Source organism: Cervus elaphus, chromosome 27 (assembly GCF_910594005.1).
Source record: "Cervus elaphus chromosome 27, mCerEla1.1, whole genome shotgun sequence".
Classification (NCBI taxonomy): domain Eukaryota; kingdom Metazoa; phylum Chordata; class Mammalia; order Artiodactyla; family Cervidae; genus Cervus; species Cervus elaphus.
In genome coordinates, this window is record NC_057841.1 from 1,785,843 (window position 1) to 1,813,446 (window position 27,604).

A 27,604-nucleotide genomic window follows, 5' to 3' on the forward strand; every position below is an offset into this window, starting at 1 on the left:
GTTACGATGGGGATGGCTCTTCCACACACGTGTTTCTTCAGCGACGTCAGGACTCCTGCCTAGTTGCGAGGGACAACTCGGGATTCTCCTCGAGGCTTGGCAGGGCAATTTGGACGCTTCTCCAGCTGAGGCGGGAGACCAAGGATCCCTTTCCACGTGCCACAGGAATCCTGGGACTCCTATCAAGTTTCACGAGGAGTCAGGTATCGTCTCCTTTGGAGGCACTGATCTCTGCGTACCTCTGGAGTTATCAAAGGATGTGAGGCCTCCGGTCGCCATGAGGTGGGGAACTAGGTCTTTCTCTGTGGTCTGCACAGGGGATTCAGACATCCTTTCATCTTGGGAGATGCAAGACGAGCCTGCATTCAAGTCACTGCAGGGATATCCGGCCTTAATTCGAGTCAGGGCATTGCGGTGTCCATTCCACTTGAGGCCGCAAATTCAGGGTCCCTCTCACATACCTAGAGCTGAGAGAAGCCTCCTCTTGAGGTGCTTGTGGTAAGGTGGTATTCCTCTGGAGTCGAAGCCAGGGACTAACCTCTCATCTCGAGTTGATTTTTGGTCCACGGAGCTCTTTCGTGTTGCTACAGTGACGTCAGGATCCATCTAGCCTTGAAACAGTGTTCTTGGGGTTTCTCTGGAGTGCCATCAAGGAAATCAAGGCTCCTTTCATGTGTGATGTGCAACACGGAATTGCTCTGCACGCAGTGCAGGGGAATCGGGCCTCATCTCGCGGCGAGTGGGAAGTCTCATCGTTTTTCTCGAGTTGCGGCGGGAACCTAGGGGTATATTCTCGAGTTACGACGGGGATGGTCCTTCCACCCACGTGTTTGTTCAGCGACGTCAGGACTCCTGCCTAGTTGCGAGGGACAACTCGGGATTCTCCTCGAGGCTTGGCAGGGCAATTGGGACGCCTCTCCAGCTGAGGCGGGAGACCAAGGTTCCCTTTCCACGTGCCACAGGAATCCTGGGACTCCTATCAAGTTTCACGAAGAGTCAGGCATCGTCTCCTTTGGAGGCACTGATCTCCGCGTCCCTCTGGAGTTTTCAAAGGATGTGAGGCCTCCGGTCGCGATGAGGTGGGGAACTAGGTCTTTCTCTGTGGTCTCCACAGGGGATTCAGACATCCTTTCGTCTTGGGAGATGCAAGACGAGCCTGCATTCAAGTCACTGCAGGGATATCAGGCCTTATTTCGAGTCAGGGCATCGCGGTGTCCATTCCACTTGAGGCCGCAAACTCAGGGTCCCTCTCACATACCTAGAGCTGAGAGAAGCCTCCTCTTGAGGTGCTTGTGGTAAGGTGGTATTCCTCTGGAGTCGAAGCCAGGGACTAACCTCTCATCTCGAGTTGATTTTTGGTACACGGAGCTCTTTCGTGTGGATACAGTGACCTCAGGAACCCTCTAGCCTTGAAACAGTGTTCTTGGGGTTTCTCTGGAGTGCCATCAAGGAAATCAAGGCTCTTTTCATGTGTGATGTGCAACACGGAATTGCTCTGCACGAAGTGCAGGGGAATCGGGCCTCATCTCGGGGCGAGGGGGAAGTCTCATGGTTTTTCTCGAGTTGCGGTGGGAACCTGGGGTATATTCTCGAGTTACGACGGGGATGGCCCTTCCAACCACGTGTTTGTTCAGCGACGTCAGGACTCCTGCCTAGTTGCGAGGGACAACTCGAGATTCTCCTCGAGGCTTGGCAGGGCAATTGGGACGCCTCTCCAGCTGAGGCGGGAGACCAAGAGTCCCTTTCCACGTGCCACAGGAATCCTGGGACTCCTATCAAGATTCACGAGGAGTCAGGCATCGTCTCCTTTGGAGGCACTGATCTCCGCGTACCTCTGGAGTTTTTAAAGGATGTGAGGCCTCCGGTCGCGATGAGGTGGGGAACTAGGTCTTTCTCTGTGGTCTCGACAGGGCATTCAGACAACCTTTCCTCTTGGGAGATGCAAGACGAGCCTGCATTCAAGTCACTGCAGGGATATCCGGCCTTATTCGCGTCAGGGCATCGCAGTGTCCATTCCACTTGAGGCCGCAAACTCAGGGTCCCTCTCACATACCTAGAGCTGAGAGAAGCCTCCTCTTGAGGTGCTTGTGGTAAGGTGGTATTCCTCTGGAGTCGAAGCCAGGGACTAACCTCTCATCTCGAGTTGATTCTTGGTCCACGGAGCTCTTTCGTGTTGCTACAGTGACCTCAGGATCCCTCTAGCCTTGAAACAGTGTTCTTGGGGTTTCTCTGGAGTGCCATCAAGGAAATCAAGGCTCCTTTCATGTGTGATGTGCAACACGGAATTTCTCTGCCCGCAGTGTACGGGAATCGGGCCTCATCTCGCGGCGAGGGGGAAGTTTCATGGTTTATCTCGAGTTGCGGCGGGAACATGGGCTATATTATCGAGTTTCGATGAGAATGGCCCATCCACCCACGTGTTTGTTCAGCGACATAAGGACTCCTGCCTAGTTGCGAGGGACAACTCGGGATTCTCCTCGAGGCTTGGCAGGGCAATTGGGACGCCTCTCCATCTGAGGCGGGAGACCAAGTGTCCCTTTCCACGTGCCACAGGAATCCTGGGACTCCTATCAAGTTTCCCGAGGAGTCAGGCATCGTCTCCTTTGGAGGCACTGATCTCCGCGTACCTCTGGAGTTTTCAAAGGATGTGAGGCCTCCGGTCGCGATGAGGTGGGGAACTAGGTCTTTCTCTGTGGTCTCCACAGTGGATTCAGACATCCTTTCATCTTGGGAGATGCAAGACGAGCCTGCATTCAAGTCACTGCAGGGATATCCGGCCTTATTTTGAGTCAGGGCATCGCGGTGTCCATTCCACTTGAGGCCGCAAACTCAGGGTCCCTCTCACATACCTAGAGCTGAGAGAAGCCTCCTCTTGAGGTGCTTGTGGTAAGGTGGTATTCCTCTGGAGTCGAAGCCAGGGACTAACCTCTCATCTCGAGTTGATTTTTGGTCCACGGAGCTCTTCCGTGTGGCTACAGTGACCTCAGGATCCCTCGAGGTTTGAAACAGTGTTCTTGGGGTTTCTCTGGAGTGCCATCAAGGAAATCAAGGCTCTTTTAATGTGTGATGTGCAACACGGAATTGCTCTGCACGCAATGCAGGGGAATCGGGCCTCATCTCGCGGCGAGGGGGAAGTCTCATGGTTTTTCTCGAGTTGCGGCGGGAACCTACGGTATATTCTCGAGTTACGACGGGGATGGCCCTTCCACCCACGTGTTTGTTCAGCGACGTCAGGACTCCTGCCTAGTTGCGAGGGACAACTCGGGATTCTCCTCGAGGCTTGGCAGGGCAATTGGGACGCCTCTCCAGCTGAGGCGGGAGACCAAGGGTCCCTTTCCACGTGCCACAGGAATCCTGGGACTCCTATCAAGTTTCACGAGGAGTCAGGCATCGTCTCCTTTGGAGGCACTGATCTCCGCGTACCTCTGGAGTTTTCAAAGGATGTGAGGCCTCCGGTCGCGATGAGGTGGGGAACTAGGTCTTTCTCTGTGGTCTCCACAGAGGATTCAGAAATCCTTTCATCTTGGGAGATGCAAGACGAGCCTGCATTTATGTCAATGCAGGGTTATCCGGCCTTATTTCGAGTCAGGGCATTGCGGTGTCCATTCCACTTGAGGCTGCAAACTCAGGATCCCCCTCACATACCTAAAGCTGCGAGAAGCCCCCTCTTGAGGTGCTTGTGGTTAGGTGGTATTCCTCTGGAGTCGAAGGTAGGGACTAACCTCTCATCTTGAGATGATTTTTGGTCCACAGAGTTCTTTCTTGTTGCTACAGTGACCTCAGGATACCTCTAGCCTTAAAACAGTGTTCTTGGGGTTTGTCTGGAGTGCCATCAAGGAAATCAAGGCTCCTTTCATGTGTGATGTGCAACACGGAATTGCTCTGCACGCAGTGAAGGGGAATCGGGCCTCATCTCGCGGCGAGGGGGAAGTCTCATGGTTTTTCTCGAGTTGCGGCGGGAACCTGGGGTATATTCTTGAGTTAGGTCGGGGATGACGCTTCCAACCACGTGTTTGTTCAGCGACGTCAGGACTCCTGCCTAGTTGCGAGGGACAACTCGGGATTCTCCTCGAGGCTTGGCAGGGCAATTGGGACGCCTCTCCAGCTGAGGCGGGAGACCAAGGGTCCCTTTCCACGTGCCACAGGAATCCTGGGACTCCTATCAAGTTTCACGAGGAGTCAGGCATCGTCTCCTTTGGAGGCACTGATCTCCGCGTACCTCTGGAGTTTTCAAAGGATGTGAGGCCTCCGGTCGGGATGAGGTGGGGAACTAGGTCTTTCTCTGTGGTCTCCACAGGGGATTCAGACATCCTTTCGTCTTCGGAGATGCAAGACGAGCCTGCATTCAAGTCACTGCAGGGATATCCGGCCTTATTTCGCGTCAGGGCATCACAGTGTCCATTCCACTTGAAGTCGCAAACTCAGGGTCCCTCTCACATACCTAGAGCTGAGAGAAGCCTCCTCTTGAGGTGCTTGTGGTAAGGTGGTATTCCTCTGGGGTCGAAGCCAGGGACTATCCTCTCATTTCGAGTTGATTCTTGGACCACGGAGCTCTTTCGTGTTGCTACAGTGACCTCAGAATCCCTCTAGCCTTGAAACAGTGTTCTTGGCGTTTGTCTGGAGTGCCATCAAGGAAATCAAGGCTCCTTTCATGTGTGATGTGCAACACGGAATTGCTCTGCACGCAGTGTAGGGGAATCGGGCCTCATCTCGCGGCGAGGGGGAAGTCTCATGGTTTTTCTCGAGTTGCGGCGGGAACCTGGGGTATATTCTCGAGTTACGACGGGGATGGCCCTTCCACCCACGTGTTTGTTCAGCGACGTCAGGACTCCTGCCTAGTTGCGAGGGACAAATCGGGATTCTCCTCGAGGCTTGGCAGGGCAATTGGGACGCCTCTCCAGCTGAGGCGGGAGACCAAGGGTCCCTTTCCACGTGCCACAGGAATCCTGGGACTCCTGTAAAGTTTCACGAGGAGTCAGGCATCGTCTCCTTTGGAGGCACTGATCTCCGCGTACCTCTGGAGTTTTCAAAGGATATGAGGCCTCCGGTCGCGATGAGGTGGGGAACTAGGTCTTTCTCTGTGGTCTCCACAGAGGATTCAGAAATCCTTTCGTCTTGGGAGATGCAAGACGAGCCTGCATTTATGTCAATGCAGGGTTATCCGGCCTTATTTCGAATCAGAGCATTGCGGTGTCCATTCAACTTGAGGCTGCAATCTCAGGATCCCCCTCACATTCCTAAAGCTGCGAGAAGCCCCCTCTTGAGGTGCTTGTGGTTAGGTGGTATTCCTCTGGAGTCGAAGTTAGGGACTAACCTCTCATCTCGAGATGATTTTTGGTCCACAGAGTTCTTTCTTGTTGCTACAGTGACCTCAGGATCCCTCTAGCCTTGAAACAGTGTTCTTGGGGTTTCTCTGGAGTGCCATGAAGGAAATCAAGGCTCCTTTCATGTGTGATGTGCAACACGGAATTTCTCTGCCCGCAGTGTAGGGGAATCGGAAGACATCTCGCGGCGAGGGGGAAGTTTCATGGTTTATCTCGAGTTGCGGCGGGAACCTGGGCTATATTATCGAGTTACGATGGGAATGGCCCATCCACCCACGTGTTTGTTCAGTGACGTCAGGACTCCTGCCTAGTTGCGAGGGACAACTCGGGATTCTCCTCGAGGCTTGGCAGGGCAATTGGGACACCTCTCCAGCTGAGGCGGGAGACCAAGGGTCCCTTTCCACGTGCCACAGGAATCCTGGGACTCCTATCAATATTCCCGAGGAGTCAGGCATCCTCTCCTTTGGAGGCACTGATCTCCGCGTACCTCTGGAGTTTTCAAAGGATGTGAGGCCTCCGGTCGCGATGAGGTAGGGAACTAGGTCTTTCTCTGTGGTCTCCACAGGGGATTCAGACATCCTTTCGTCTTGGGAGATGCAAGACCAGCCTGCATTCAAGTCACTGCAGGGATATCAGGCCTTATTTCGAGTCAGGGCATTGCGGTGTCCATTCCACTTGAGGCCGCAAACTCAGGGTCCCGCTCACATACCTAGAGCTGAGAGAAGCCTCCTCTTGAGGTGCTTGTGGTAAGGTGGTATTCCTCTGGAGTCGAAGACAGGGACTAACCTCTCATCTCGAGTTGATTTTTGGTCCACGGAGCTCTTTCGTGTGGATACAGTGACCTCAGGAACCCTCTAGCCTTGAAACAGTGTTCTTGGGGTTTCTCTGGAGTGCCATCAAGGAAATCAAGGCTCTTTTCATGTGTGATGTGCAACACGGAATTGCTCTGCACGCAGTGCAGGGGAATCGGGCCTCATCTCGGGGCGAGGGGGAAGTCTCATGGTTTTTCTCGAGTTGCGGTGGGAACCTGGGGTATATTCTCGAGTTACGACGGGGATGGCCCTTCCAACCACGTGTTTGTTCAGCGACGTCAGGACTCCTGCCTAGTTGCGAGGGACAACTCGAGATTCTCCTCGAGGCTTGGCAGGGCAATTGGGACGCCTCTCCAGCTGAGGCGGGAGACCAAGAGTCCCTTTCCACGTGCCACAGGAATCCTGGGACTCCTATCAAGTTTCACGAGGAGTCAGGCATCGTCTCCTTTGGAGGCACTGATCTCCGCGTACCTCTGGAGTTTTTAAAGGATGTGAGGCCTCCGGTCGCGATGAGGTGGGGAACTAGGTCTTTCTCTGTGGTCTCGACAGGGGATTCAGACAACCTTTCGTCTTGGGAGATGCAAGACGAGCCTGCATTCAAGTCACTGCAGGGATATCCGGCCTTATTCGCGTCAGGGCATCGCAGTGTCCATTCCACTTGAGGCCGCAAACTCAGGGTCCCTCTCACATACCTAGAGCTGAGAGAAGCCTCCTCTTGAGGTGCTTGTGGTAAGGTGGTATTCCTCTGGAGTCGAAGCCAGGGACTAACCTCTCATCTCGAGTTGATTCTTGGTCCACGGAGCTCTTTCGTGTTGCTACAGTGACCTCAGGATCCCTCTAGCCTTGAAACAGTGTTCTTGGGGTTTCTCTGGAGTGCCATCAAGGAAATCAAGGCTCCTTTCATGTGTGATGTGCAACACGGAATTTCTCTGCCCGCAGTGTACGGGAATCGGGCCTCATCTCGCGGCGAGGGGGAAGTTTCATGGTTTTTCTCGAGTTGCGGCGGGAACATGGGCTATATTATCGAGTTTCGATGGGAATGGCCCATCCACCCACGTGTTTGTTCAGCGACGTAAGAACTCCTGCCTAGTTGCGAGGGACAACTCGGGATTCTCCTCGAGGCTTGGCAGGGCAATTGGGACACCTCTCCAGCTGAGGCGGGAGACCAAGGGTCCCTTTCCACGTGCCACAGGAATCCTGGGACTCCTATCAAGTTTCCCGAGGAGTCAGGCATCGTCTCCTTTGGAGGCACTGATCTCCGCGTACCTCTGGAGTTTTCAAAGGATGTGAGGCCTCCGGTCGCGATGAGGTGGGGAACTAGGTCTTTCTCTGTGGTCTCCACAGTGGATTCAGACATCCTTTCATCTTGGGAGATGCAAGACGAGCCTGCATTCAAGTCACTGCAGGGATATCCGGCCTTATTTTGAGTCAGGGCATCGCGGTGTCCATTCCACTTGAGGCCGCAAACTCAGGGTCCCTCTCACATACCTAGAGCTGAGAGAAGCCTCCTCTTGAGGTGCTTGTGGTAAGGTGGTATTCCTCTGGAGTCGAAGCCAAGGACTAACCTCTCATCTCGAGTTGATTTTTGGTCCACGGAGCTCTTCCGTGTGGCTACAGTGACCTCAGGATCCCTCGAGGCTTGAAACAGTGTTCTTGGGGTTTCTCTGGAGTGCCATCAAGCAAATCAAGGCTCTTTTAATGTGTGATGTGCAACACGGAATTGCTCTGCACGCAATGCAGGGGAATCGGGCCTCATCTCGCGGCGAGGGGGAAGTCTCATGGTTTTTCTCGAGTTGCGGTGGGAACCTGGGCTATATTATCGAGTAACGATGGGAATGGCCCATCCACCCACGGGTTTGTTCAGCGACGTCAGGACTCCTGCCTTGTTGCGAGGGACAACTCGGGCTTCTCCTCGAGGCTTGGCAGGGCAATTGGGACGCCTCTCCAGCTGAGGCGGGAGACCAAGGGTCCCTTTCCACGTGCCACAGGAATCCTGGGACTCCCATCAATTTTGACGAGGAGTCAGGCATTGGCTCCTTTGGAGGCACTGATCTCCGCGTACCTCTGGAGTTTTCAAAGGATGTGAGCCCTCCGGTCGCGATGAGGTGGGGAACTAGGTCTTTCTCTGTGGTCTCCAAAGGGGAATCAGACATCCTTTCGTCTTGGGAGATGCAAGACGAGCCTGCATTATAGTCACTGCAGGGATATCCGGCCTTATTTCGAGTCAGGGCATAGCGGTGTCCATTCCACTTGAGGCCGCAAACTCAGGGTCCCTCTCACATACCTAGAGCTGAGAGAAGCCTCCTCTTGAGGTGCTTGTGGTAAGGTGGTATTCCTCTGGAGTCGAAGCCAGGGACTAACCTCTCATCTCTAGTTGATTTTTGGTCCACGGAGCTCTTTCGCGTGGCTACAGTGACCTCAGGTTCCCTCTAGCCTTGAAACAGTGTTCTTGGGGTTTCTCTGGAGTGCCATCAAGGAAATCAAGGCTCTTTTAATGTGTGATGTTCAACACGGAAATGCTCTGCACGCAGTGTAGGGGAATCGGGCCTCATCTCGCGGCGAGGGGGAAGTCTCATGGTATTTCTCGAGTTGCGGCGGGAACCTGGGGTATATTCTCGAGTTAAGACGGGGATGGCCCTTCCACCCACGTGTTTGTTCAGCGACGTCAGGACTCCTGCCTAGTTGCGAGGGACAACTCGGGATTCTCCTCGAAGCTTGGCAGGGCAATTGGGACGCCTCTCCATCTGAGGCGGGAGACCAAGGGTCCCTTTCCACGTGCCACAGGAATCCTGGGACTCCTATCAAGTTTGACGAGGAGTCAGGCATTGGCTCCTTTGGAGGCACTGATCTCCGCGTACCTCTGGAGTTTTCAAAGGATGTGAGGCCTCCGGTCGCGATGAGGTGGGGAACTAGGTCTTTCTCTGTGGTCTCCACAGGGGATTCAGACATCCTTTCGTCTTGGGAGATGCAAGATGAGCCTGCATTCAAGTCACTGCAGGGATAACCCGCCTTATTTCGAGTCAGGGCATCGTGGTGTCCATTCGACTTGAGGCTGCAAAATTAGGGTCCCTCTCACATACCTAGAGCTGAGAGAAGCTTCCTCTTGAGGTGCTTGTGGTAAGCTGGTATTCCTCTGGAGTCGAAGCCAGGGACTAACCTCTCATCTCGAGTTGATTTTTGGTCCACGGAGCTCTTTCGTGTTGCTACAGTGACCTCAGGATCCCTCTAGCCTGGAAATAGTGTTCTTGGGGTTTCTCTGGAGTGCCATGAAGGAAATAAAGGCTCCTTTCACGTGTGATGTGCAACACGGAATTGCTCTGCCCGCAGTGCAGGGGAATCGGGCCTCATCTCGCAGAGAGGGGGAAGTCTCATGGTTTTTCTCGAGTTGCGGCGGGAACCTACGGTATATTCTCGAGTTACGACGGCGATGGCCCATCCACCCACGTGTTTGTTCAGCAACGTCAGGACTCCTGCCTAGTTGCGAGGGACAACTCGGGATTCTCCTCGAGGCTTGGCAGGGCAATTGGGACGCCTCTCCAGCTGAGGCTGGAGACAAAGTGTCCCTTTCCACGTGCCACAGGAATCCTGGGACTCCTATCAAGTTTCACGAGGAGTCAGGCATCGTCTCCTTTGGAGACACTGATCTCCGCGTAACTCTGGAGTTTTCAAAGGATGTGAGGCCTCCGGTCGCGATGAGGTGGGGAACTAGGTCTTTCTCTGTGGTTTCCACAGAGGATTCAGAAATCCTTTCATCTTGGGAGATGCAAGACGAGCCTGCATTTATGTCAATGCAGGGTTATCCGGCCTTATTTCGAGTCAGGGCATTGCGGTGTCCATTCCACTTGAGGCTGCAAACTCAGGATCCCCCTCACATACCTAAAGCTGCGAGAAGCCCCCTCTTGAGGTGCTTGTGGTTAGGTGGTATTCCTCTGGAGTCGAAGCCAGGGAATAACCTCTCATCTCGAGATGATTTTTGGTCCACAGAGTTCTTTCTTGTTGCTACAGTGACCTCAGGATACCTCTCGCCTTGAAACAGTGTTCTTGGGGTTTCTCTTGAGTGCCATGAAGGAAATCAAGGCTCCTTTCATGTGTGATGTGCAACACGGAATTGCTCTGCACGCAGTGCAGGATATCGCGCCTCATTTTGCGGCGAGGGGGAAGTCTCATGGTTTTTCTCGAGTTGCGGCGGGAACCTGGGGTATATTCTCGAGTTATGACGGGGATGGCGCTTCCACCCACGTGTTTGTTCAGCGACGTCAGGACTCCTGCCTAGTTGCGAGGGACAACTCGGGATTCTCCTCGACGCTTGGCAGGGCAACTGGGACGCCTCTCCAACTGAGGCGGAAGACAAAGGGTCCCTTTCCTCGTGCCACAGGAATCCTGGGACTCCTATCAAGTTTCACGAGGAGTCAGGCATCGTCTCCTTTGGCGGCACTGATCTCCGCGTACCTCTGGAGGTTTCAAAGGATGTGAGGCCTCCGGTCGCGATGAGGTGGGGAACTAGGTCTTTCTCTGTGGTCTCCACAGGGTATTCAGACATCCTTTCGTCCTGGGAGATGCAAGACGAGCCTGCATTCAAGTCACTGCAGGGATATCCAGCCTTATTTCGAGTCAGGGCATCGCAGTGTCCATTCCATTGAGGCCCCAAACTCAGGGTCCCTCTCACATACCTAGAGCTGAGAGAAGCCTCCTCTTGAGGTGCTTGTGGTAAGGTGGTATTCCTCTGGAGTCGAAGCCAGGGACTAACCTCTCATCTCGAGTTGATTTTTGGTCCACGGAGCTCTTTCGTGTTGCTACAGTGACCTCAGGTTCCCTCTAGCCTTGAAACAGTGTTCTTGGGGTTTCTCTGGAGTGCCATCAAGGAAATCAAGGCTCCTTTCATGTGTGATGTGCCACACGATATTGCTCTGTACGAAGTGTAGGGGATCCGGCCTCAACTCGCGGCGAGGGGGAAGTCTCATGGTTTTTCTCGAGTTGCGGCGGGAACCTGGGGTATATTCTCGAGTTACGACGGGGATGGCCCTTCCACCCACGTGTTTGTTCAGCGACGTCAGGACTCCTGCCTAGTTGCGAGGGACAACTCGGGATTCTCCTCGAGGCTTGGCAGGGCAACTGGGACGCCTCTCCAACTGAGGCGGAAGACAAAGGGTCCCTTTCCTCGTGCCACAGGAATCCTGGGACTCCTATCAAGTTTCACGAGGAGTCAGGCATCGTCTCCTTTGGAGGCGCTGATCTCCGCGTACCTCTGGAGGTTTCAAAGGATGTGAGGCCTTCGGTCGCGATGATGTGGGGAACTAGGTCTTTCTCTGTGGTCTGCACAGGGGATTCAGACATCCTTTCATCTTAGGAGATGCAAGACGAGCCTGCATTCAAGTCACTGCAGGGACATGCGGCCTTATTTCGCGTCAGGGCATCGCAGTGTCCATTCCACTTGAGGCCGCAAAATCAGGGTCCCTCTCAGATACCTAGAGCTGAGAGAAGCCTCCTCTTGAGGTGCTTGTGGTAAGGTGGTATTCCTCTGGAGTCGAAGCCAGGGACTAACCTCTCATCTCGAGTTGATTCTTGGTCCACGGAGCTCTTTCGTGTTGCTACAGTGACCTCAGGATCCCTCTAGCCTTAAAACAGTGTTCTTGGGGTTTGTCTGGAGTGCCATCAAGGAAATCAAGGCTTCTTTCATGTGTGATGTGCAACACGGCATTGCTCTGCACGCACTGCAGGGGAATCGGTCCTCATCTCGCGGCGAGGGGAAAGTCTCATGGTTTTTCTCGAGTTGCGGCGGGAACCTGGGGTATATTCTCGAGTTACGTCGGGGATGACGCTTCCAACCACGTGTTTGTTCAGCGACGTCAGGACTCCTGCCTAGTTGCGAGGGACAACTCGGGATTCTCCTCGAGGCTTGGCAGGGCAATTGGGACGCCTCTCCAGCTGAGGCGGGAGACCAAGGGTCCCTTTCCACGTGCCACAGGAATCCTGGGACTCCTGTAAAGTTTCACGAGGAGTCAGGCATCGTCTCCTTTGGAGGCACTGATCTCCGCGTACCTCTGGAGTTTTCAAAGGATGTGAGGCCTCCGGTCGCGATGAGGTGGGGAACTAGGTCTTTCTCTGTGGTCTCCACAGAGGATTCAGAAATCCTTTCGTCTTGGGAGATGCAAGACGAGCCTGCATTTATGTCAATGCAGGGTTATCCGGCCTTATTTCGAGTCAGGGCATTGCGGTGTCCATTCCACTTGAGGCTGCAATCTCAGGATCCCCCTCACATACCTAAAGCTGCGAGAAGCCCCCTCTTGAGGTGCTTGTGGTTAGGTGGTATTCCTCTGGAGTCGAAGTTAGGGACTAACCTCTCATCTCGAGATGATTTTTGGTCCACAGAGTTCTTTCTTGTTGCTACAGTGACCTCAGGATCCCTCTAGCCTTGAAACAGTGTTCTTGGGGTTTCTCTGGAGTGCCATGAAGGAAATCAAGGCTCCTTTCATGTGTGATGTGCAACACGGAATTGCTCTGCACGCAGTGTAGGGGAATCGGGCCTCATCTCGCGGCGAGGGGGAAGTCTCATGGTTTTTCTCGAGTTGCGGCGGGAACCTGGGGTATATTCTCGAGTTACGACGGGGATGGCCCTTCCACACACGTGTTTGTTCAGCGACGTCAGGACTCCTGCCTAGTTGCGAGGGACAACTCGGGATTCTCCTCGAGGCTTGGCAGGGCAATTGGGACACCTCTCCAGCTGAGGCGGGAGACCAAGGGTCCCTTTCCACGTGCCACAGGAATCCTGGGACTCCTATCATGTTTCACGAGGAGTCAGGCATCGTCTCCTTTGGAGGCACTGATCTCCGCGTACCTCTGGAGTTTTCAAAGAATGTGAGGCCTCCGGTCGCGATGAGGTGGGGAACTAGGTCTTTCTCTGTGGTCTCCACAGAGGATTCAGAAATCCTTTCGTCTTGGGAGATGCAAGACGAGCCTGCATTTATGTCAATGCAGGGTTATCCGGCCTTATTTCGAGTCAGGGCATTGCGGTGTCCATTCCACTTGAGGCTGCAATCTCAGGATCCCCCTCACATACCTAAAGCTGCGAGAAGCCCCCTCTTGAGGTGCTTGTGGTTAGGTGGTATTCCTCTGGAGTCGAAGTTAGGGACTAACCTCTCATCTCGAGATGATTTTTGGTCCACAGAGTTCTTTCTTGTTGCTACAGTGACCTCAGGATCCCTCTAGCCTTGAAACAGTGTTCTTGGGGTTTCTCTGGAGTGCCATGAAGGAAATCAAGGCTCCTTTCATGTGTGATGTGCAACACGGAATTTCTCTGCCCGCAGTGTAGGGGAATCGGAAGACATCTCGCGGCGAGGGGGAAGTTTCATGGTTTATCTCGAGTTGCGGCGGGAACCTGGGCTATATTATCGAGTTACGATGGGAATGGCCCATCCACCCACGTGTTTGTTCAGCGACATCAGGACTCCTGCCTAGTTGCGAGGGACAACTCGGGATTCTCCTCGAGGATTGGCAGGGCAATTGGGACACCTCTCCAGCTGAGGCGGGAGACCAAGGGTCCCTTTCCACGTGCCACAAGAATCCTGGGACTCCTATCAATTTTCCCGAGGAGTCAGGCATCCTCTCCTTTGGAGGCACTGATCTCCGCGTACCTCTGGAGTTTTCAAAGGATGTGAGGCCTCCGGTCGCGATGAGGTGGGGAACTAGGTCTTTCTCTGTGGTCTCCACAGAGGATTCAGACATCCTTTCGTCTTGGGAGATGCAAGACGAGCCTGCATTCAAGTCACTGCAGGGATATCCGGCCTTATTTTGAGTCAGGGCATCGCGGTGTCCATTCCACTTGAGGCCGCAAACTCAGGGTCCCTCTCACATACTTAGGGGTGAGAGAAGCCTCCTGTTGAGGTGCGTGTGGTAAGGTGGTAGTCCTCTGGAGTCGAAGCCAGGGACTATCATCTCATCTCGAATTGATTCTTGGTCCACGGAGCTCTTTCCTGTTGCTACAGTGCCCTCAGGATCCCTCTAGCCTTAAAACAGTGTTCTTGGGGTTTGTCTGGAGTGCCATCAAGGAAGTCAAGGCTCCTTTCATGTGTGATGTGAAACACGGAATTGCTCTGCACGCAGTGCAGGGGAATCGGGCCTCATCTCGCGGCGAGGGGGAAGTCTCATGGTTTTTCTCGAGTTGCGGCGGGAACCTGGGGTATATTCTCGAGTTACGTCGGGGATGGCCCTATCACCCACGTGTTTGTTCAGCGACGTCAGGACTCCTACCTAGTTGCGAGGGACAACTCGGGATTCTCCTCGAGGCTTGGCAGGGCAATTGGGACGCCTCTCCAGCTGAGGCGGGAGACCAAGGGTCCCTTTCCACGTGCCACAGGAATGCTGTGACTCCTATCAAGTTTCATGAGGAGTCAGGCATCGTCTCCTTTGGAGGCACTGATCTCCGCATACCTCTGAAGTTTTCAAAGGATGTGAGGCCTCCGGTCGCGATGAGGTGGGGAACTAGGTCTTTCTCTGTGGTCTCCACAGGGTATTCAGACATCCTTTCGTCCTGGGAGATGCAAGACGAGCCTGCATTCAAGTCACTGCAGGGATATCCGGCCTTATTTCGAGTCAGGGCATCGCACTGTCCATTCCACTTGAGGCCCCAAACTCAGGGTCCCTCTCACATACCTAGAGCTGAGAGAAGCCTCCTCTTGAGGTGCTTGTGGTAAGGTGGTATTCCTCTGGAGTCGAAGCCAGGGACTAACCTCTCATCTCGAGTTGATTTTTGGTCCACGGAGCTCTTTCGTGTTGCTACAGTGACCTCAGGTTCCCTCTAGGCTTGAAACAGTGTTCTTGGGGTTTCTCTGGAGTGCCATCTAGGAAATCAAGGCTCCTTTCATGTGTGATGTGCCACACGATATTGCTCTGTACGAAGTGTAGGGGATCCGGCCTCATCTCGCGGCGAGGGGGAAGTCTCATGGTTTTTCTCGAGTTGCGGCGGGAACCTGGGGTATATTCTCAAGTTACGACGTTGATGGCCGTTCCACACACGTGTTTGTTCAGCGACGTCAGGACTCCTGCCTAGTTGCGAGGGACAACTCGGGATTCTCCTCGAGGCTTGGCAGGGCAACTGGGATGCCTCTCCAACTGAGGCGGAAGACCAAGGGTCCCTTTCCTCGTGCCACAGAAATCCTGGGACTCCTATCAAGTTTCACGAGGAGTCAGGCATCGTCTCCTTTGGAGGCACTGATCTCCGCGTACCTCTGGAGGTTTCAAAGGATGTGAGGCCTTCGGTCGCGATGATGTGGGGAACTAGGTCTTTCTCTGTGGTCTGCACAGGGGATTCAGACATCCTTTCGTCTTAGGAGATGCAAGACGAGCCTGCATTCAAGTCACTGCAGGGATATGCGGCCTTATTTCGCGTCAGGGCATCGCAGTGTCCATTCCACTTGAGGCCGCAAAATCAGGGTCCCTCTCAGATACCTAGAGCTGAGAGAAGCCTCCTCTTGAGGTGCTTGTGGTAAGGTGGTATTCCTCTGGAGTCGAAGCCAGGGACTAACCTCTCATCTCGAGTTGATTCTTGGTCCACGGAGCTCTTTCGTGTTGCTACAGTGACCTCAGAATCCCTCTAGCCTTAAAACAGTGTTCTTGGGGTTTGTCTGGAGTGCCATCAAGGAAGTCAAGGCTCCTTTCATGTGTGATGTGCAACACGGAATTGCTCTGCACGCACTGCAGGGGAATCAGTCCTCATCTCGCGGCGAGGGGGAAGTCTCATGGTTTTTCTCGAGTTGCGGCGGGAACCTGGGGTATATTCTTGAGTTACGTCGGGGATGCCGCTTCCAACCACGTGTTTGTTCAGCGACGTCAGGACTCCTGCCTAGTTGCGAGGAACAACTCGGGATTCTCCTCGAGGCTTGGCAGGGCAATTGGGACGCCTCTCCAGCTGAGGCGGGAGACCAAGGGTCCCTTTCCACGTGCCACAGGAATCCTGGGACTCCTATCAAGTTTCACGAGGAGTCAGGCATCGTCTCCTTTGGAGGCACTGATCTCCGCGTACCTCTGGAGTTTTCAAAGGATGTGAGGCCTCCGGTCGCGATGAGGTGGGGAACTAGGTCTTTCTCTGTGGTCTCCACAGAGGATTCAGAAATCCTTTCGTCTTGGGAGATGCAAGACGAGCCTGCATTTATGTCAATGCAGGGTTATCCGGCCTTATTTCGAGTCAGGGCATTGCGGTGTCCATTCCACTTGAGGCTGCAATCTCAGGATCCCCCTCACATACCTAAAGCTGCGAGAAGCCCCCTCTTGAGGTGCTTGTGGTTAGGTGGTATTCCTCTGGAGTCGAAGTTAGGGACTAACCTCTCATCTCGAGATGATTTTTGGTCCACAGAGTTCTTTCTTGTTGCTACAGTGACCTCAGGATCCCTCTAGCCTTGAAACAGTGTTCTTGGGGTTTCTCTGGAGTGCCATGAAGGAAATCAAGGCTCCTTTCATGTGTGATGTGCAACACGGAATTTCTCTGCCCGCAGTGTAGGGGAATCGGAAGACATCTCGCGGCGAGGGGGAAGTTTCATGGTTTATCTCGAGTTGCGGCGGGAACCTGGGCTATATTATCGAGTTACGATGGGAATGGCCCATCCACCCACGTGTTTGTTCAGCGACGTCAGGACTCCTGCCTAGTTGCGAGGGACAACTCGGGATTCTCCTCGAGGATTGGCAGGGCAATTGGGACACCTCTCCAGCTGAGGCGGGAGACCAAGGGTCCCTTTCCACGTGCCACAGGAATCCTGGGACTCCTATCAATTTTCCCGAGGAGTCAGGCATCCTCTCCTTTGGAGGCACTGATCTCCGCGTACCTCTGGAGTTTTCAAAGGATGTGAGGCCTCCGGTCGCGATGAGGTGGGGAACTAGGTCTTTCTCTGTGGTCTCCACAGAGGATTCAGACATCCTTTCGTCTTGGGAGATGCAAGACGAGCCTGCATTCAAGTCACTGCAGGGATATCCGGCCTTATTTTGAGTCAGGGCATCGCGGTGTCCATTCCACTTGAGGCCGCAAACTCAGGGTCCCTCTCACATACTTAGGGGTGAGAGAAGCCTCCTGTTGAGGTGCTTGTGGTAAGGTGGTAGTCCTCTGGAGTCGAAGCCAGGGACTATCATCTCATCTCGAATTGATTCTTGGTCCACGGAGCTCTTTCCTGTTGCTACAGTGCCCTCAGGATCCCTCTAGCCTTAAAACAGTGTTCTTGGGGTTTGTCTGGAGTGCCATCAAGGAAGTCAAGGCTCCTTTCATGTGTGATGTGAAACACGGAATTGCTCTGCACGCAGTGCAGGGGAATCGGGCCTCATCTCGCGGCGAGGGGGAAGTCTCATGGTTTTTCTCGAGTTGCGGCGGGAACCTGGGGTATATTCTCGAGTTACGACGGGGATGGCCCTATCACCCACGTGTTTGTTCAGCGACGTCAGGACTCCTACCTAGTTGCGAGAGACAACTCGGGATTCTCCTCGAGGCTTGGCAGGGCAATTGGGACGCCTCTCCAGCTGAGGCGGGAGACCAAGGGTCCCTTTCCACGTGCCACAGGAATGCTGTGACTCCTATCAAGTTTCATGAGGAGTCAGGCATCGTCTCCTTTGGAGGCACTGATCTCCGCATACCTCTGGAGTTTTCAAAGGATGTGAGGCCTCCGGTCGCGATGAGGTGGGGAACTAGGTCTTTCTCTGTGGTCTCCACAGGGTATTCAGACATCCTTTTGTCCTGGGAGATGCAAGACGAGCCTGCATTCAAGTCACTGCAGGGATATCCGGCCTTATTTCGAGTCAGGGCATCGCAGTGTCCATTCCACTTGAGGCCCCAAACTCAGGGTCCCTCTCACATACCTAGAGCTGAGAGAAGCCTCCTCTTGAGGTGCTTTTGGTAAGGTGGTATTCCTCTGGAGTCGAAGCCAGGGACTAACCTCTCATCTCGAGTTGATTTTTGGTCCACGGAGCTCTTTCGTGTTGCTACAGTGACCTCAGGTTCCCTCTAGCCTTGAAACAGTGTTCTTGGGGTTTCTCTGGAGTGCCATCAAGGAAATCAAGGCTCCTTTCATGTGTGATGTGCCACACGATATTGCTCTGTACGAAGTGTAGGGGATCCGGCCTCATCTCGCGGCGAGGGGGAAGTCTCATGGTTTTTCTCGAGTTGCGGCGGGAACCTGGGGTATATTCTCAAGTTACGACGTTGATGGCCGTTCCACACACGTGTTTGTTCAGCGACGTCAGGACTCCTGCCTAGTTGCGAGGGACAACTCGGGATTCTCCTCGAGGCTTGGCAGGGCAACTGGGACGCCTCTCCAACTGAGGCGGAAGACCAAGGGTCCCTTTCCTCGTGCCACAGAAATCCTGGGACTCCTATCAAGTTTCACGAGGAGTCAGGCATCGTCTCCTTTGGAGGCACTGATCTCCGCGTACCTCTGGAGGTTTCAAAGGATGTGAGGCCTTCGGTCGCGATGATGTGGGGAACTAGGTCTTTCTCTGTGGTCTGCACAGGGGATTCAGACATCCTTTCGTCTTAGGAGATGCAAGACGAGCCTGCATTCAAGTCACTGCAGGGATATGCGGCCTTATTTCGCGTCAGGGCATCGCAGTGTCCATTCCACTTGAGGCCGCAAAATCAGGGTCCCTCTCAGATACCTAGAGCTGAGAGAAGCCTCCTCTTGAGGTGCTTGTGGTAAGGTGGTATTCCTCTGGAGTCGAAGCCAGGGACTAACCTCTCATCTCGAGTTGATTCTTGGTCCACAGAGCTCTTTCGTGTTGCTACAGTGACCTCAGAATCCCTCTAGCCTTAAAACAGTGTTCTTGGGGTTTGTCTGGAGTGCCATCAAGGAAGTCAAGGCTCCTTTCATGTGTGATGTGCAACACGGAATTGCTCTGCACGCAGTGCAGGGGAATCGGGCCTCATCTCGCGGCGAGGGGGAAGTCTCATGGTTTTTCTCGAGTTGCGGCGGGAACCTGGGGTATATTCTTGAGTTACGTCGGGGATGCCGCTTCCAACCACGTGTTTGTTCAGCGACGTCAGGACTCCTGCCTAGTTGCGAGGAACAACTCGGGATTCTCCTCGAGGCTTGGCAAGGCAATTGGGACGCCTCTCCAGCTGAGGCGGGAGACCAAGGGTCCCTTTCCACGTGCCACAGGAATCCTGGGACTCCTATCAAGTTTCACGAGGAGTCAGGCATCGTCTCCTTTGGAGGCACTGATCTCCGCGTACCTCTGGAGTTTTCAAAGGATGTGAGGCCTCCGGTCGCGATGAGGTGGGGAACTAGGTCTTTCTCTGTGGTCTCCACAGAGGATTCAGAAATCCTTTCGTCTTGGGAGATGCAAGACGAGCCTGCATTTATGTCAATGCAGGGTTATCCGGCCTTATTTCGAGTCAGGGCATTGCGGTGTCCATTCCACTTGAGGCTGCAATCTCAGGATCCCCCTCACATACCTAAAGCTGCGAGAAGCCCCCTCTTGAGGTGCTTGTGGTTAGGTGGTATTCCTCTGGAGTCGAAGTTAGGGACTAACCTCTCATCTCGAGATGATTTTTGGTCCACAGAGTTCTTTCTTGTTGCTACAGTGACCTCAGGATCCCTCTAGCCTTGAAACAGTGTTCTTGGGGTTTCTCTGGAGTGCCATGAAGGAAATCAAGGCTCCTTTCATGTGTGATGTGCAACACGGAATTTCTCTGCCCGCAGTGTAGGGGAATCGGAACACATCTCGTGGCGAGGGGGAAGTTTCATGGTTTATCTCGAGTTGCGGCGGGAACCTGGGCTATATTATCGAGTTACGATGGGAATGGCCCATCCACCCACGTGTTTGTTCAGCGACGTCAGGACTCCTGCCTAGTTGCGAGGGACAACTCGGGATTCTCCTCGAGGCTTGGCAGGGCAATTGGGACACCTCTCCAGCTGAGGCGGGAGACCAAGTGTCCCTTTCCACGTGCCACAGGAATCCTGGGACTCCTATCAATTTTCCCGAGGAGTCAGGGATCATCTCCTTTGGAAGCACTGATCTCCGCGTACCTCTGGAGTTTTCAAAGGATGTGAGGCCTCCGGTCGCGATGAGGTGGGGAACTAGGTCTTTCTCTGTGGTCTCCACAGAGGATTCAGACATCCTTTCGTCTTGGGAGATGCAAGACGAGCCTGCATTCAAGTCACTGCAGGGATATCCGGCCTTATTTTGAGTCAGGGCATCGCGGTTTCCATTCCACTTGAGGCCGCAAACTCAGGGTCCCTCTCACATACTTAGGGGTGAGAGAAGCCTCCTGTTGAGGTGCTTGTGGTAAGGTGGTAGTCCTCTGGAGTCGAAGTTAGGGACTAACCTCTCATCTCGAGATGATTTTTGGTCCACAGAGTTCTTTCTTGTTGCTACAGTGACCTCAGGATCCCTCTAGCCTTGAAACAGTGTTCTTGGGGTTTCTCTGGAGTGCCGTCAAGGAAATCAAGGCTCCTTTCATGTGTGATGTGCAACACGGAATTTCTCTGCCCGCAGTGTACGGGAATCGGGCCTCATCTCGCGGCGAGGGGGAAGTTTCATGGTTTATCTCGAGTTGCGGCGGGAATATGGGCTATATTATCGAGTTTCGATGGGAATGGCCCATCCACCCACGTGTTTGTTCAGCGACGTATGAACTCCTGCCTAGTTGCGAGGGACAACTCGGGATTCTCCTCGAGGCTTGGCAGGGCAATTGGGACACCTCTCCAGCTGAGGCGGGAGACCAAGGGTCCCTTTCCACGTGCCACAGGAATCCTGGGACTCCTATCAAGTTTCCCGAGGAGTCAGGCATCGTCTCCTTTGGAGGCACTGATCTCCGCGTACCTCTGGAGTTTTCAAAGGATGTGAGGCCTCCGGTCGCGATGAGGTGGGGAACTAGGTCTTTCTCTGTGGTCTCCACAGTGGATTCAGACATCCTTTCATCTTGGGAGATGCAAGACGAGCCTGCATTCAAGTCACTGCAGGGATATCCGGCCTTATTTTGAGTCAGGGCATCGCGGTGTCCATTCCACTTGAGGCCGCACACTCAGGGTCCCTCTCACATACCTAGAGCTGAGAGAAGCCTCCTCTTGAGGTGCTTGTGGTAAGGTGGTATTCCTCTGGAGTCGAAGCCAAGGACTAACCTCTCATCTCGAGTTGATTTTTGGTCCACGGAGCTCTTCCGTGTGGCTACAGTGACCTCAGGATCCCTCGAGGCTTGAAACAGTGTTCTTGGGGTTTCTCTGGAGTGCCATCAAGGAAATCAAGGCTCTTTTAATGTGTGATGTGCAACACGGAATTGCTCTGCACGCAATGCAGGGGAATCGGGCCTCATCTCGCGGCGAGGGGGAAGTCTCATGGTTTTTCTCGAGTTGCGGTGGGAACCTGGGCTATATTATCGAGTAACGATGGGAATGGCCCATCCACCCACGGGTTTGTTCAGCGACGTCAGGACTCCTGCCTTGTTGCGAGGGACAACTCGGGCTTCTCCTCGAGGCTTGGCAGGGCAATTGGGACGCCTCTCCAGCTGAGGCGGGAGACCAAGGGTCCCTTTCCACGTGCCACAGGAATCCTGGGACTCCCATCAATTTTGACGAGAAGTCAGGCATTGGCTCCTTTGGAGGCACTGATCTCCGCGTACCTCTGGAGTTTTCAAAGGATGTGAGCCCTCCGGTCGCGATGAGGTGGGGAACTAGGTCTTTCTCTGTGGTCTCCAAAGGGGAATCAGACATCCTTTCGTCTTGGGAGATGCAAGACGAGCCTGCATTATAGTCACTGCAGGGATATCCGGCCTTATTTCGAGTCAGGGCATAGCGGTGTCCATTCCACTTCAGGCCGCAAACTTAGGGTCCCTCTCACATACCTAGAGCTGAGAGAAGCCTCCTCTTGAGGTGCTTGTGGTAAGGTGGTATTCCTCTGGAGTCGAAGCCAGGGACTAATCTCTCATCTCGAGTTGATTTTTGGTCCACGGAGCTCTTTCGCGTGGCTACAGTGACCTCAGGTTCCCTCTAGCCTTGAAACAGTGTTCTTGGGGTTTCTCTGGAGTGCCATCAAGGAAATCAAGGCTCTTTTAATGTGTGATGTTCAACACGGAAATGCTCTGCACGCAGTGTAGGGGAATCGGGCCTCATCTCGCGGCGAGGGGGAAGTCTCATGGTATTTCTCGAGTTGCGGCGGGAACCTGGGGTATATTCTCGAGTTAAGACGGGGATGGCCCTTCCACCCACGTGTTTGTTCAGCGACGTCAGGACTCCTGCCTAGTTGCGAGGGACAACTCGGGATTCTCCTCGAAGCTTGGCAGGGCAATTGGGACGCCTCTCCATCTGAGGCGGGAGACAAAGGGTCCCTTTCCACGTGCCACAGGAATCCTGGGACTCCTATCAAGTTTGACGAGGAGTCAGGCATTGGCTCCTTTGGAGGCACTGATCTCCGCGTACCTCTGGAGTTTTCAAAGGATGTGAGGCCTCCGGTCGCGATGAGGTGGGGAACTAGGTCTTTCTCTGTGGTCTCCACAGGGGATTCAGACATCCTTTCGTCTTGGGAGATGCAAGATGAGCCTGCATTCAAGTCACTGCAGGGATAACCCGCCTTATTTCGAGTCAGGGCATCGTGGTGTCCATTCGACTTGAGGCTGCAAAATTAGGGTCCCTCTCACATACCTAGAGCTGAGAGAAGCTTCCTCTTGAGGTGCTTGTGGTAAGCTGGTATTCCTCTGGAGTCGAAGCCAGGGACTAACCTCTCATCTCGAGTTGATTTTTGGTCCACGGAGCTCTTTCGTGTTGCTACAGTGACCTCAGGATCCCTCTAGCCTGGAAATAGTGTTCTTGGGGTTTCTCTGGAGTGCCATGAAGGAAATAAAGGCTCCTTTCACGTGTGATGTGCAACACGGAATTGCTCTGCCCGCAGTGCAGGGGAATCGGGCCTCATCTCGCAGAGAGGGGGAAGTCTCATGGTTTTTCTCGAGTTGCGGCGGGAACCTGGGGTATATTCTCGAGTTACGACGGCGATGGCCCTTCCACCCACGTGTTTGTTCAGCGACGTCAGGACTCCTGCCTAGTTGCGAGGGACAACTCGGGATTCTCCTCGAGGCTTGGCAGGGCAACTGGGACGCCTCTCCAACTGAGGCGGAAGACAAAGGGTCCCTTTCCTCGTGCCACAGGAATCCTGGGACTCCTATCAAGTTTCACGAGGAGTCAGGCATCGTCTCCTTTGGAGGCACTGATCTCCGCGTACCTCTGGAGGTTTCAAAGGATGTGAGGCCTTCGGTCGCGATGATGTGGGGAACTAGGTCTTTCTCTGTGGTCTGCACAGGGGATTCAGACATCCTTTCATCTTAGGAGATGCAAGACGAGCCTGCATTCAAGTCACTGCAGGGATATGCGGCCTTATTTCGCGTCAGGGCATCGCAGTGTCCATTCCACTTGAGGCCGCAAAATCAGGGTCCCTCTCAGATACCTAGAGCTGAGAGAAGCCTCCTCTTGAGGTGCTTGTGGTAAGGTGGTATTCCTCTGGAGTCGAAGCCAGGGACTAACCTCTCATCTCGAGTTGATTCTTGGTCCACGGAGCTCTTTCGTGTTGCTACAGTGACCTCAGGATCCCTCTAGCCTTAAAACAGTGTTCTTGGGGTTTGTCTGGAGTGCCATCAAGGAAGTCAAGGCTCCTTTCATGTGTGATGTGCAACACGGAATTGCTCTGCACGCACTGCAGGGGAATCGGTCCTCATCTCGCGGCGAGGGGAACTCTCATGGTTTTTCTCGAGTTGCGGCGGGAACCTGGAGTATATTCTCGAGTTACGTCGGGGATGACGCTTCCAACCACGTGTTTGTTCAGCGACGTCAGGACTCCTGCCTAGTTGCGAGGGACAACTCGGGATTCTCCTCGAGGCTTGGCAGGGCAATTGGGACGCCTCTCCAGCTGAGGCGTGAGACTAAGGGTCCCTTTCCACGTGCCACAGGAATCCTGGGACTCCTATCAAGTTTCACGAGGAGTCAGGCATCGTCTCCTTTGGAGGCACTGATCTCCGCGTACCTCTGGAGTTTTCAAAGGATGTGAGGCCTCCGGTCGCGATGAGGTGGGGAACTAGGTCTTTCTCTGTGGTCTCCACAGAGGATTCAGAAATCCTTTCGTCTTGGGAGATGCAAGACGAGCCTGCATTTATGTCAATGCAGGGTTATCCGGCCTTATTTCGAGTCAGGGCATTGCGGTGTCCATTCCACTTGAGGCTGCAATCTCAGGATCCCCCTCACATACCTAAAGCTGCGAGAAGCCCCCTCTTGAGGTGCTTGTGGTTAGGTGGTATTCCTCTGGAGTCGAAGTTAGGGACTAACCTCTCATCTCGAGATGATTTTTGGTCCACAGAGTTCTTTCTTGTTGCTACAGTGACCTCAGGATCCCTCTAGCCTTGAAACAGTGTTCTTGGGGTTTCTCTGGAGTGCCATGAAGGAAATCAAGGCTCCTTTCATGTGTGATGTGCAACACGGAATTTCTCTGCCCGCAGTGTAGGGGAATCGGAAGACATCTCGCGGCGAGGGGGAAGTTTCATGGTTTATCTCGAGTTGCGGCGGGAACCTGGGGTATATTATCGAGTTACGATGGGAATGGCCCATCCACCCACGTGTTTGTTCAGTGACGTCAGGACTCCTGCCTAGTTGCGAGGGACAACTCGGGATTCTCCTCGAGGCTTGGCAGGGCAATTGGGACACCTCTCCAGCTGAGGCGGGAGACCAAGGGTCCCTTTCCACGTGCCACAGGAATCCTGGGACTCCTATCAATTTTCCCGAGGAGTCAGGCATCCTCTCCTTTGGAGGCACTGATCTCCGCGTACCTCTGGAGTTTTCAAAGGATGTGAGGCCTCCGGTCGTCATGAGGTGGGGAACTAGGTCTTTCTCTGTGGTCTCCACAGAGGATTCAGACATCCTTTCGTCTTGGGAGATGCAAGACGAGCCTGCATTCAAGTCACTGCAGGGATATCCGGCCTTATTTTGAGTCAGGGCATCGCGGTGTCCATTCCACTTGAGGCCGCAAACTCAGGGTCCCTCTCACATACTTAGGGGTGAGAGAAGCCTCCTGTTGAGGTGCTTGTGGTAAGGTGGTAGTCCTCTGGAGTCGAAGCCAGGGACTATCCTCTCATCTCGAATTGATTCTTGGTCCACGGAGCTGTTTCGTGTTGCTACAGTGACCTCAGGATCCCTCTAGCCTTAAAACAGTGTTCTTGGGGTTTGTCTGGAGTGCCATCAAGGAAGTCAAGGCTCCTTTCATGTGTGATGTGCAACACCGAATTGCTCTGCACGCAGTGCAGGGGAATCGGGCCTCATCTCGCGGCGAGGGGGAAGTCTCATGGTTTTTCTCGAGTTGCGGCGGGAACCTGGGGTATATTCTCGAGTTATGACGGGGATGGCCCTTCCACCCACGTGTTTGTTCAGCGACGTCAGGACTCCTACCTAGTTGCGAGGGACAACTCGGGATTCTCCTCGATGCTTGGCAGGGCAATTGGGACGCCTCTCCAGCTGAGGCGGGAGACCAAGGGTCCCTTTCCACGTGCCACAGGAATGCTGTGACTTCTATCAAGTTTCATGAGGAGTCAGGCATCGTCTCCTTTGGAGGCACTGATTTCCGCATACCTCTGAAGTTTTCAAAGGATGTGAGGCCTCCGGTCGCGATGAGGTGGGGAACTAGGTCTTTCTCTGTGGTCTCCACAGGGTATTCAGACATCCTTTCGTCCTGGGAGATGCAAGACGAGCCTGCATTCAAGTCACTGCAGGGATATCCGGCCTTATTTCGAGTCAGGGCATCGCAGTGTCCATTCCATTGAGGCCCCAAACTCAGGGTCCCTCTCACATACCTAGAGCTGAGAGAAGCCTCCTCTTGAGGTGCTTGTGGTAAGGTGGTATTCCTCTGGAGTCGAAGCCAGGGACTAACCTCTCATCTCGAGTTGATTTTTGGTCCACGGAGCTCTTTCTTGTTGCTACAGTGACCTCAGGTTCCCTCTAGCCTTGAAAGAGTGTTCTTGGGGTTTCTCTGGAGTGCCATCAAGGAAATCAAGGCTCCTTTCATGTGTGATGTGCCACACGATATTGCTCTGTACGAAGTGTAGAGGATCCGGCCTCAACTCGCGGCGAGGGGGAAGTCTCATGGTTTTTCTCGAGTTGCGGCGGGAACCTGGGGTATATTCTCGAGTTACGACGGGGATGGCCCTTCCACACACGTGTTTGTTCAGCGACGTCAGGACTCCTGCCTAGTTGCGAGGGACAACTCGGGATTCTCCTCGAGGCTTGGCAGGGCAACTGGGACGCCTCTCCAACTGAGGCGGAAGACCAAGGGTCCCTTTCCTCGTGCCACAGGTATCCTGGGACTCCTATCAAGTTTCACGAGTAGTCAGGCATCGTCTCCTTTGGAGGCACTGATCTCCGCGTACCTCTGGAGTTTTCAAAGGATGTGAGGCCTCCGGTCGCGATGAGGTGGGGAACTAGGTCTTTCTCTGTGGTCTCCACAGGGGATTCAGACATCCTTTCGTCTTGGGAGATGCAAGACGAGCCTGCATTCAAGTCACTGCAGGGATATCCGGCCTTATTTCGAGTCAGTGCATCGCGGTGTCCATTCCACTTGAGGCCGCAAACTCAGGGTCCCTCTCACATACCTAGAGCTGAGAGAAGCCTCCTCTTGAGGTGCTTGTGGTAAGGTGGTATTCCTCTGGAGTCGAAGCCAGGGACTAACCTCTCATTTCGAGTTGATTTTTGGTCCACGGAACTTTTTCGTGCTGCAACAGTGACCTTAGCATCGCTCTAGCCTTGAAACAGTGTTCTTGGGGTTTCTCTGGTGTGCCATCAAGGAAATCAAGGCTCTTTTCATGTGTGATGTGCAACACGGAATTGCTCTGCACGCAGTGCAGGGGAATCGGGCCTCATCTCGCGGCGAGGGGGAAGTCTCATGGTTTTTCTCGAGTTGCGGCGGGAACCTGGGGTATATTCTCGAGTTACGACGGGGATGGCCCTATCACCCACGTGTTTGTTCAGCGACGTCAGGACTCCTACCTAGTTGCGAGGGACAACTCGGGATTCTCCTCGAGGCTTGGCAGGGCAATTGGGACGCCTCTACAGCTGAGGCGGGAGACCAAGGGTCCCTTTCCACGTGCCACAGGAATGCTGTGACTCCTATCAAGTTTCATGAGGAGTCAGGCATCGTCTCCTTTGGAGGCACTGATCTCCGCATACCTCTGAAGTTTTCAATGGATGTGAGGCCTCCTGTCGCGATGAGGTGGGGAACTAGGTCTTTCTCTGTGGTCTCCACAGGGTATTCAGACATCCTTTCGTCCTGGGAGATGCAAGACGAGCCTGCATTCAAGTCACTGCAGGGATATCCGGCATTATTTCGAGTCAGGGCATCGCAGTGTCCATTCCACTTGAGGCCCCAAACTCAGGGTCCCTCTCACATACCTAGAGCTGAGAGAAGCCTCCTCTTGAGGTGCTTGTGGTAAGGTGGTATTCCTCTGGAGTTGAAGCCAGGGACTATCCTCTCATTTCG